Source organism: Acanthochromis polyacanthus, chromosome 15, assembly GCF_021347895.1.
Source record: "Acanthochromis polyacanthus isolate Apoly-LR-REF ecotype Palm Island chromosome 15, KAUST_Apoly_ChrSc, whole genome shotgun sequence".
In the NCBI taxonomy this organism is placed as follows: Eukaryota; Metazoa; Chordata; class Actinopteri; family Pomacentridae; genus Acanthochromis; species Acanthochromis polyacanthus.
This window is the reverse complement of record NC_067127.1, coordinates 16,392,356-16,402,099: the sequence shown is the minus strand read 5'-3', so window position 1 is coordinate 16,402,099 and position 9,744 is coordinate 16,392,356. Positions and strand designations below refer to the sequence as shown.

The following is a 9,744-nucleotide window of genomic DNA, read 5'->3' as shown; positions in this document are numbered from 1 at the left end:
GTCACAGAGTGGCCACACACTTAATTATGCATTCAAGTTTTAATATAATTTATACAGGTAAATTACAAAAATGAAAAATGTACTCTGTACAATTGTCATAAATTTAGCAAAAGAGACCAAAACAGTTTTTGTACCAGGCTGTAATAAACATGTTTATTTCTGACGGACTCAGTGACCCTTCAGTCACATAACTTGTTTTTCTCACCCCCAGGTTAAATAAATAGTATCAAATTTTTACTTAATGTCCTTTAAAGATGCTGATAGTTGATTTTTTTTCTTAATTATGTCTAACAGATCCAGGCTTTCCAGTTTTTATACTAATTTTTTCAGCTTTGATTTCACCACGTCATGGCTAGTATCACACTTCTCATCTAACTCTGGTCAAGCAGGCAAATAGGGCTACTTACCAAAATGCCAAACTATTCTTTTGAATAAAAGAATATGACTTTTTTGCAAGTAAGGTTCAGTATACCTTGCATATATGTTTTAGCGAAAAAGAAGCAAATTCAACTAAAGAACATGCAAACCATGAGACCGTTGTATTGCCTCATGGAAAATCTGATACATTTCCCACACATGAGCAGAAATAAAGTCACTACGGTGACAGTGATAGAAAATAGAAAATTAGAGAGCAGAGTAGAACAGTGAAAAATCACCTAATAAACATACACCTCATTATGCAGAAATAATCGACGCATACTAGCATGTGCCAAAAAAATCAAATTTTTTGATGAAGCAAATGGATTCAAGCATGCAGCACCACCTGTTCACGTTGTAATTGTAAAACTGGAGCATCATACAATTGCACAGTATAAAAATGTGCACGCAGGATATAAGCTGTGATGAAAAGCAACTTTGCTACCCATATGAGATCACATTTCATTCCTCAGTACAATATGTACAGACTCATAATGACACAACACGTCCGGAAACACGCCCAGAGCAGACACATTAAGACAGGCGATAAATGTGAGTGAGATGGATCGATGCACAGAATACATGTGGGGAGACAAGTTCTTAAAAGTGTCTTCTGCTACTCTCTCCGTCCCATTTCCATATGTGAGGGTTCAACTTCTGACGCCTGGTCTCACTTAAAAGGAAGCGCTTCCCTGACCACCTGGACAACATACCAGACGGTCCTTATCGTGACTCACTTAAGTGTTCAACGCCCAGCTGTAGAACACCTGGCAAGATCTGGGATTACACACAAAAATGACAGCCAAGTGGTTGTGTTCATGAATTCTCTCTGAGTGTGTGTGTGTGTGTGTGTGTGTGTGTGTGTGTGTGTGTGCTTTATAGAACAGCTGAGCCAACAGATCAAGTACTGTCCTAATCTCCCCTCTTATAATTACATCTACTGTCTAACTATTTCCTTACTATAATCAGTTTTGAAATCCTCCTCTTTTCATAAATTACATAAGTGACACCACATAAAAATGTGAGCAGCCATAAATCAGTGAGGAAAGGAGACTGAGGAAGGATACGATAAATTTACTCATCCTTTAAGGATCTTGGTGGCACATGTCCCATAAATAATGCCTCCTGGTATCACATCAGCCCAGCTATTATTCTAATTACATTCAGCAACTTAATGTCTTCCTCAGTATTACACATGTAAAAATGTGTAAGAGCATATTAAAAGGCAGAAAGTGGGAAATGAAAGCCAAACAGCCGCAGCAGTTTCCTAATCTTGCACTACTTGATAGGCAAATCATTAGTTATGTAGCCATCCAGTTGTTATTATGCAACTTTATCATTTATTTGGATTTGGAGGGTGTTTTGGTGAATGTATATCAATAGTTAATGTCTTCAAGCTCACTGTTTTTTTCCTCCTAAGGGACATTTCTGACTGTTTAGCCACTAAATACCCCATTATGTTCCACAACTACATGGTAATTATGTCTGTCTCCTGTTTGGTGCCAAGCAGGTAGGTTTATGGGAGTGGTGAGAGTGAACCAACAAATAAAAATTTGCAGGCTGGACAGCTAAACACTAACCTGAAAGATGCTAAAACATCAGATTCAGGTGATAACTTTCTGTAGGTGCATCATTATGAGCAACTCCTTTCACATTGTCTTATTGATTCAGTGCTCTAAATATATCCTTAAATTACAGAAAACAGCCACACAAGACAAGTGCTCCCACTTTCCTGCTTATTAATGCTTTGTCACTGTTTTTAAATATGTATTTGACTCTGGGTAACAAGCCCTGTGCCTGCCAAGCTCATGTGGCTCTGCAGTACGATGCCAGTTATCAGCAGTACCACTGGGCAAACTGCAGATTTTAATTCACACCTTACTTTTATTTTAATTACACAGTGATTTGCACAGGATGCTGCAATGGTGCATATTAAACTTTATAACCCCTGGTGCTGTGTTTACCCTATCATATATCAAAATCACCATCTCAACTATCTAATAATTACCGCATTCATTTACTAGCTCAGGATTTCTTCCTGTTCCATATGGGGAAGTTGCTCAAACAGCATCACTTTGAAAGTACTTTCCAGATGCAGCTTTTTCTATGACATAACCCTCACATCATATTTCTGCTACAGTATGTGTAAATACAGCTTTCTTTGTGATATCTGCACAGAAAATAACTGCAAAAGCTGATGTGATAGATAAAAACCCCAGTCTCAGAGTGACCCTATTCCTCCATGTCAGACTGCACCTCATGATTCTCTGCTCTGGATAAGGAGACGTCTGTTTTACAGGTCATGTGACGGAGGTCAAAGTCTGCTCCTGGATCAAGGACTACTAGACGCCAAGTTTAGTTTCAATTTGCAGCGACAGAACTGAACGGATGCAACAGTGTGGCTTTATACCACAACTCCCAGTTCTCCAATTTACGTTCCCAGAAATACAAATATATTTGCATGGAAAAGTCTTGTCCTAAAGGAATATTTTTAAAGACTTCCAGTTTAACCCACAAGGCCACAAAGTGACACAATGTACCACAAAGTAAAGATCTGCAAAGTACCACAAAATGTGGGATGTGTGTTATGTTGTGAGACACTGTGAGATGCTGTAAGACACAGAGATAAAAGAGCTCCAGCCTTCTTCCTGGGCGTGTGGCCAAGGCATTCTGCTTTGAAACATCCTCACCACTGAGAGATTTCACCAGGACGTCTTTGAGATATTTTGATCTCCTGCACAAATGGACATTAATGTGAGCATAAGGACGCAGTATGTTGCATGAATCATGGTTAACAGATGTACATGACATGTACCAGTAGAAACAGCAGGAAAACCTTTCAAGCTTCTATGGAGGGTTATTTTCTCTAAGGTTTTGTTTTCAAGAATTTTATTGAACTAAAGTTACACATTGTATTTTTATATATATATATATATATATATATATATATATATATATATATATATATATATATGGCATGCCTATGGCATGCCGTTTAGGAAATTATATATATAATGAAAGTCGATATATATATAATGAAACTTGATATATATATAATGAAAGTTGATATATATATAATGAAACTTGATATATATATAATGAAAGTCGATATATATATAATGAAACTTGATATATATATAATGAAACTTGATATATATATAATGAAACTTGATATATATATAATGAAACTTGATATATATATAATGAAACTTGATATATATATAATGAAAGTCGATATATATATAATGAAACTTGATATATATATATAATGAAACTTGATATATATATAATGAAAGTCGATATATATATAATGAAACTTGATATATATATAATGAAACTTGATATATATATAATGAAAGTCGATATATATATAATGAAACTTGATATATATATAATGAAACTTGATATATATATAATGAAAGTTGATATATATATAATGAAAGTTGATATATATATAATGAAAGTTGAGATATATATATAATGAAAGTCGGAATATAGAATGTTCAGATTTTCATTCCATCTATTCAAAGTTTCATTCCATATATTCAGACTTTTTCCTACTGAGCCCTGGAAGGACATGGCAAACAAAAACAGGAACCTTATTGGACATTTGCTCTTCAGATGAGCTCTTCTGTGATTATCTGTCTTCATGGTTGTCACAGGGAACGGCGACTACGTTTGAGAAAACAGGTAATTTTTAGAGATGTTTTGATTCTGAACACTGAACGTGTTAGCATTAGCTTAGCTACTTAGCTTCGACTACATTTGCATCCCTACATAGCTTAAAGGTTAAACACATGCACCATATGTTGATGATAATGATAATATCTATGTTTATCTTTATAGCTGGTCTTAAGGCTAATTACGAGGCAGAGGTCAGCTGCTGCCTGGACACATCCATGATCACGCCACTGGTGGGACACAATTGTACTGGATTTCAGCTGAAGGCTGTTGTTCTGTCCAAACTGAGACATTTTTATTGTGACATACCCTCCACTGTTGTTAGCTTTTGATTCAATAAATTTTTTTGAGATGAGGAAATCACTATTGCATGTTTCTAGTTAAATACCCTATTTTTATGATATATCACTAAAGCATGCACTTTTTATATTTTCCATCAATTTCACCCAAAAGTTGAATAACTATTTGTGAGCAGTGTATGTAGACACATAATAGAAGCACATTTCAATAATATGTCTGCTGCAGTAGTGCAGTTTATCTACCTAGATTGGTGTAACAGTAAAAAAAAACACATATGCTACTGATGTTTCTGACTAAAATCTGCTTGAAAAGCACAACTGCTTATCTGTCAAAATGTGTGTAACAAAAGTGTGCACTGAACACTGAATAAAGTCTCTGTAGATTATAGACAAAATTTGCATCTCTCATCACAAATTTCTGTTTATTCACCCAAAGTGCATGGGTAAAATACAAAACAGGTGAAGTACTAAAAAAGATTTATTTTCTAGAAAAGCCAATAGTCAACAATGCAGTTTAATTCTGGGACAGTTGCTCCAGCACCGACGCCATGCGTCCCATCAGTGCAACCAAGGTTTTCATTCATCTTCTGGATGTTCTGGAGAATGGCAGAGGTCACGTCTTGGTGTCTTCCGATCTGTTCCAAGAACCGTTCCTCTGACCTCTCCAGATACTGCAGAGGATCCAAAGCAGCTTCCTGGTTCCCTTTTCCTGCATAAAAGCACCAAAAAGTACTAGTTGTCAGTAATTATTTTCTATTTTCATAAACACAGTTAACTTAAAGTAAATGTTCTATTTTGTGATTTTAGGATGGGTCAAAAGATAACATACTGATCATGTTGATGTCTGCATAGTCTAAACAGATCTTACTTGATTTGGTCTGTAGAGAGGAGGACGGCGTGGAGGAGCTGCAGGACGGAACCAGTAAGCTGCAGACTAGTGCTCCTGGTAACTGGACCTCATCATCCAAGGCCGACAACTTAATAAAATGAACAAGACATGCTGTTGATAGCATCTGTAATACAAATGATTTTATCCATTAACTGATTTATTGCTTTGTCCATACAATGTTAGAAAGTGTTACAAATAATACCTGTAATAATTTCCAACAGTGATAAATGCCTTGTTTTATTTTACAACAAAAAACACCAAAAGCATCTGTGTATAAGAAATCAGTGCATTGGATTTCCACATCTGCAAAGCTAGAAAATCACACATCAGAATTTTACCTTGAAATTATGAAAATAGCTGCAGATTACCAGTACTCTTTACTTCATTGTGTTAACTTGATCATTTGAATCAGTTTTTTAGACTTGTATTACTGATACGAAACATAATCAACACATAAATTAAAATGTGTTCGCAAAGAGTTCACTGGTTCTTCAAGGAAAATTTCAATGATAACCATATAGTTCAGTAATATGATTAATGGGTCATTGTGTAACAGCGTGGGAGGTTCTGAATACAGGTCTTGGACTGAAATATTGCTGCTGCTTTCCTCCGGTTTTATAAGGAGTTGTTTCATAGCTTGTTAGCTTACCAGCGGCTAACTGGCTGGCAAACAATAGTTCAACGCCAACCTCCAATCAGTGATCCGGTGTCCGGACCGCGTTAGCTGGCGGAACGTTCATAATACTGATGTGGGACTGTTGTAGCTAGCGTATTCATAGTAGGATAACAGCAGGATGTTGGAGAAATAAAACTTACCATTATCAGGATCGCTGGTCTGCATGGCAGACTCTTAGCGCATCGCACTGCTTGAATGTCTGTGTATTTCAGGCCGATTTCAAAATAAAACTCAATAAAATTCTCGTCCGGGTGAGTGTCCTTCATTGTCGCTTCGCCATACGGACATGTCCCTTCCGGGGCTCGGTAGGAAAAAAAGATTTGATATATATATAATGAAAGTTGATATATATATATATATAATGAAAGTCGATATATATATATATAATGAAAGTTGATATATATATATAATGAAAGTTGATATATATATAATGAAAGTCGATATATATATAATGAAAGTTGATATATATATAATGAAAGTCGATATATATATAATGAAACTTGATATATATATAATGAAAGTTGATATATATATAATGAAAGTCGATATATATATATATATATATATATATATATATCAAGTTTCATTATATATATATCAAGTTTCATTATATATATATCAAGTTTCATTATATATATATCGACTTTCATTATATATATATATCAAGTTTCATTATATATATATCGACTTTCATTATATATATATCAAGTTTCATTATATATATATCAAGTTTCGTTATATATATATCGACTTTCATTATATATATATCAAGTTTCATTATATATATATCAAGTTTCATTATATATATAATTTCCTAAACGGCATGCCATACATGCCGTTTAGGAAATTATATATATAATGAAACTTGATATATATATAATGAAACTCGATATATATATAATGAAACTTGATATATATATAATGAAACTCGATATATATATAATGAAACTTGATATATATATAATGAAAATTGATATATATATAATGAAAGTTGATATATATATATAATGAAAGTTGATATATATATAATGAAAGTTGATATATATATAATGAAAGTTGATATATATATATATATATAATGAAAGTTGATATATATATAATGAAAGTCGATATATATATAATGAAACTTGATATATATATAATGAAAATTGATATATATATAATGAAAGTTGATATATATATATAATGAAAGTTGATATATATATAATGAAAGTTGATATATATATAATGAAAGTTGATATATATATATATATATAATGAAAGTTGATATATATATAATGAAAGTCGATATATATATAATGAAACTTGATATATATATAATGAAAATTGATATATATATAATGAAAGTTGATATATATATATAATGAAAGTTGATATATATATAATGAAACTTGATATATATATAATGAAAGTCGGAATATAGAATGTTCAGATTTTCATTCCATCTATTCAAAGTTTCATTCCATATATTCAGACTTTTTCCTACTGAGCCCTGGAAGGACATGGCAAACAAAAACAGGAACCTTATTGGACATTTGCTCTTCAGATGAGCTCTTCTGTGATTATCTATCTGTCTTCATGGTTGTCACAGGGAATGGCGACTACGTTTGAGAAAACAGGTAATTTTTAGAGATGTTTTGATTCTGAACACTGAACGTGTTAGCATTAGCTTAGCTACTTAGCTTCGACTACATTTGCATCCCTACATAGCTTAAAGGTTAAACACATGCACCATATGTTGATGATAATGATAATATCTATGTTTATCTTTATAGCTGGTCTTAAGGCTAATTACGAGGCAGAGGTCAGCTGCTGCCTGGACACATCCATGATCACGCCACTGGTGGGACACAATTGTACTGGATTTCAGCTGAAGGCTGCTGTTCTGTCCAAACTGAGACATTTTTATTGTGACATACCCTCCACTGTTGTTAGCTTTTGATTCAATAATTTTTTTTGAGATGAGGAAATCACTATTGCATGTTTCTAGTTAAATACCCTACTTTTATGATATATCACTACAGCATGCACTTTTTATATTTTCCATCAATTTCACCCAAAAGTTGAATAACTATTTGTGAGCAGTGTATGTAGACACATAATAGAAGCACATTTCAATAATATGTCTGCTGCAGTAGTGCAGTTTATCTACCTAGATTGGTGTAACAGTAAAAAAACAACAACGTATGCTACTGATGTTTCTGACTAAAATCTGCTTGAAAAGCACAACTGCTTATCTGTCAAAATGTGTGTAACAAAAGTGTGCACTGAACACTGAATAAAGTCTCTGTAGATTATAGACAAAATTTGCATCTCTCATCACAAATTTCTGTTCATTCATCCAAAGTGCATGAGTAAAATACAAAACAGGTGAAGTACTAAAAAAGATTTATTTTCTAGAAAAGCCAATAGTCAACAATGCAGTTTAATTCTGGGACAGTTGCTCCAGCACCGACACCATGCGTCCCATCAGTGCAACCAAGGTTTTCATTCATCTTCTGGATGTTCTGGAGCATGGCAGAGGTCACGTCTTGGTGTCTTCCGATCTGTTCCAAGAACCGTTCCTCTGACCTCTCCAGATACTGCAGAGGATCCACAGCAGCTTCCTGGTTCCCTTTTCCTGCATAAAAGCACCAAAAAGTACTAGTTGTCAGTAATTATTTTCTATTTTCATAAACACAGTTAACTTAAAGTAAATGTTCTATTTTGTGATTTTAGGATGGGTCAAAAGATAACATACTGATCATGTTGATGTCTGCATAGTCTAAACAGATCTTACTTGATTTGGTCTGTAGAGAGGAGGACAGCGTGGAGGAGCTGCAGGACGGAACCAGTAAGCTGCAGACTAGTGCTCCTGGTAACTGGACCTCATCATCCAAGGCCGACAACTAAATAAAATGAACAAGACATGCTGTTGATAGCATCTGTAATACAAATGATTTTATCCATTAACTGATTTATTGCTTTGTCCATACAATGTTAGAAAGTGTTACAAATAATACCTGTAATAATTTCCAACAGTGATAAATGCCTTGTTTTATTTTACAACAAAAAACACCAAAAGCATCTGTGTATAAGAAATCAGTGCATTGGATTTCCACATCTGCAAAGCTAGAAAATCACACATCAGAATTTCACCTTGAAATTATGAAAATAGCTGCAGATTACCAGTACTCTTTACTTCATTGTGTTAACTTGATCATTTCAATCAGTTTTTTAGACTTGTATTACTGATACGAAACATAATCAACACATAAATTAAAATGTGTTCGCAAAGAGTTCACTGGTTCTTCAAGGGAAATTTCAATGATAACCATATAGTTCAGTAATATGATTAATGGGTCATTGTGTAACAGCGTGGGAGGTTCTGAATACAGGTCTTGGACTGAAATATTGCTGCTGCTTTCCTCCGGTTTTATAAGGAGTTGTTTCATAGCTTGTTAGCTTACCAGCGGCTAACTGGCTGGCAAACAATAGTTGAACGCCAACCTCTAATCACTGATCCGGTGTCCGGACCGCGTTAGCTGGCGGAACGTTCATAATACTGATGTGGGACTGTTGTAGCTAGCGTATTCATAGTAGGATAACAGCAGGATGTTGGAGAAATAAAACTTACCATTATCAGGATCGCTGGTCTGCATGGCAGACTCTTAGCGCATCGCACTGCTTGAATGTCTGTGTGTTTCAGGCCGATTTTAAAATAAAACTCAATAAAATTCTCGTCCGGGTGAGTGTCCTTCGTTGTCGCTTCGCCATACGGACATGTCCCTTCCGGGGCTCGG

General features: G+C 34.5%; 1 long non-coding RNA gene across 5 annotated transcripts; it reads right to left on the bottom strand.

The window, feature by feature from the left end:
• Nucleotides 1-4,792: 4,792 nt before the first annotated feature.
• LOC127537609 (uncharacterized) lies at nt 4,793-9,661 on the bottom strand. Of its 5 annotated transcripts, none has more exons than XR_007947329.1 (3): nt 9,579-9,661; nt 5,266-5,374; nt 4,793-5,106 (listed from the first exon to the last, which is right to left on the bottom strand). It is a non-coding gene; the product is annotated as an uncharacterized LOC127537609 (long non-coding RNA). The 5 variants fall into 5 exon arrangements; XR_007947330.1 differs by having other exon boundaries at nt 5,266-5,410; nt 9,579-9,659; XR_007947328.1 differs by lacking the exon at nt 9,579-9,661 and adding an exon at nt 6,103-6,321 and having other exon boundaries at nt 5,266-5,410.
• Between the last annotated feature and the right edge of the window lie 83 nt (nt 9,662-9,744).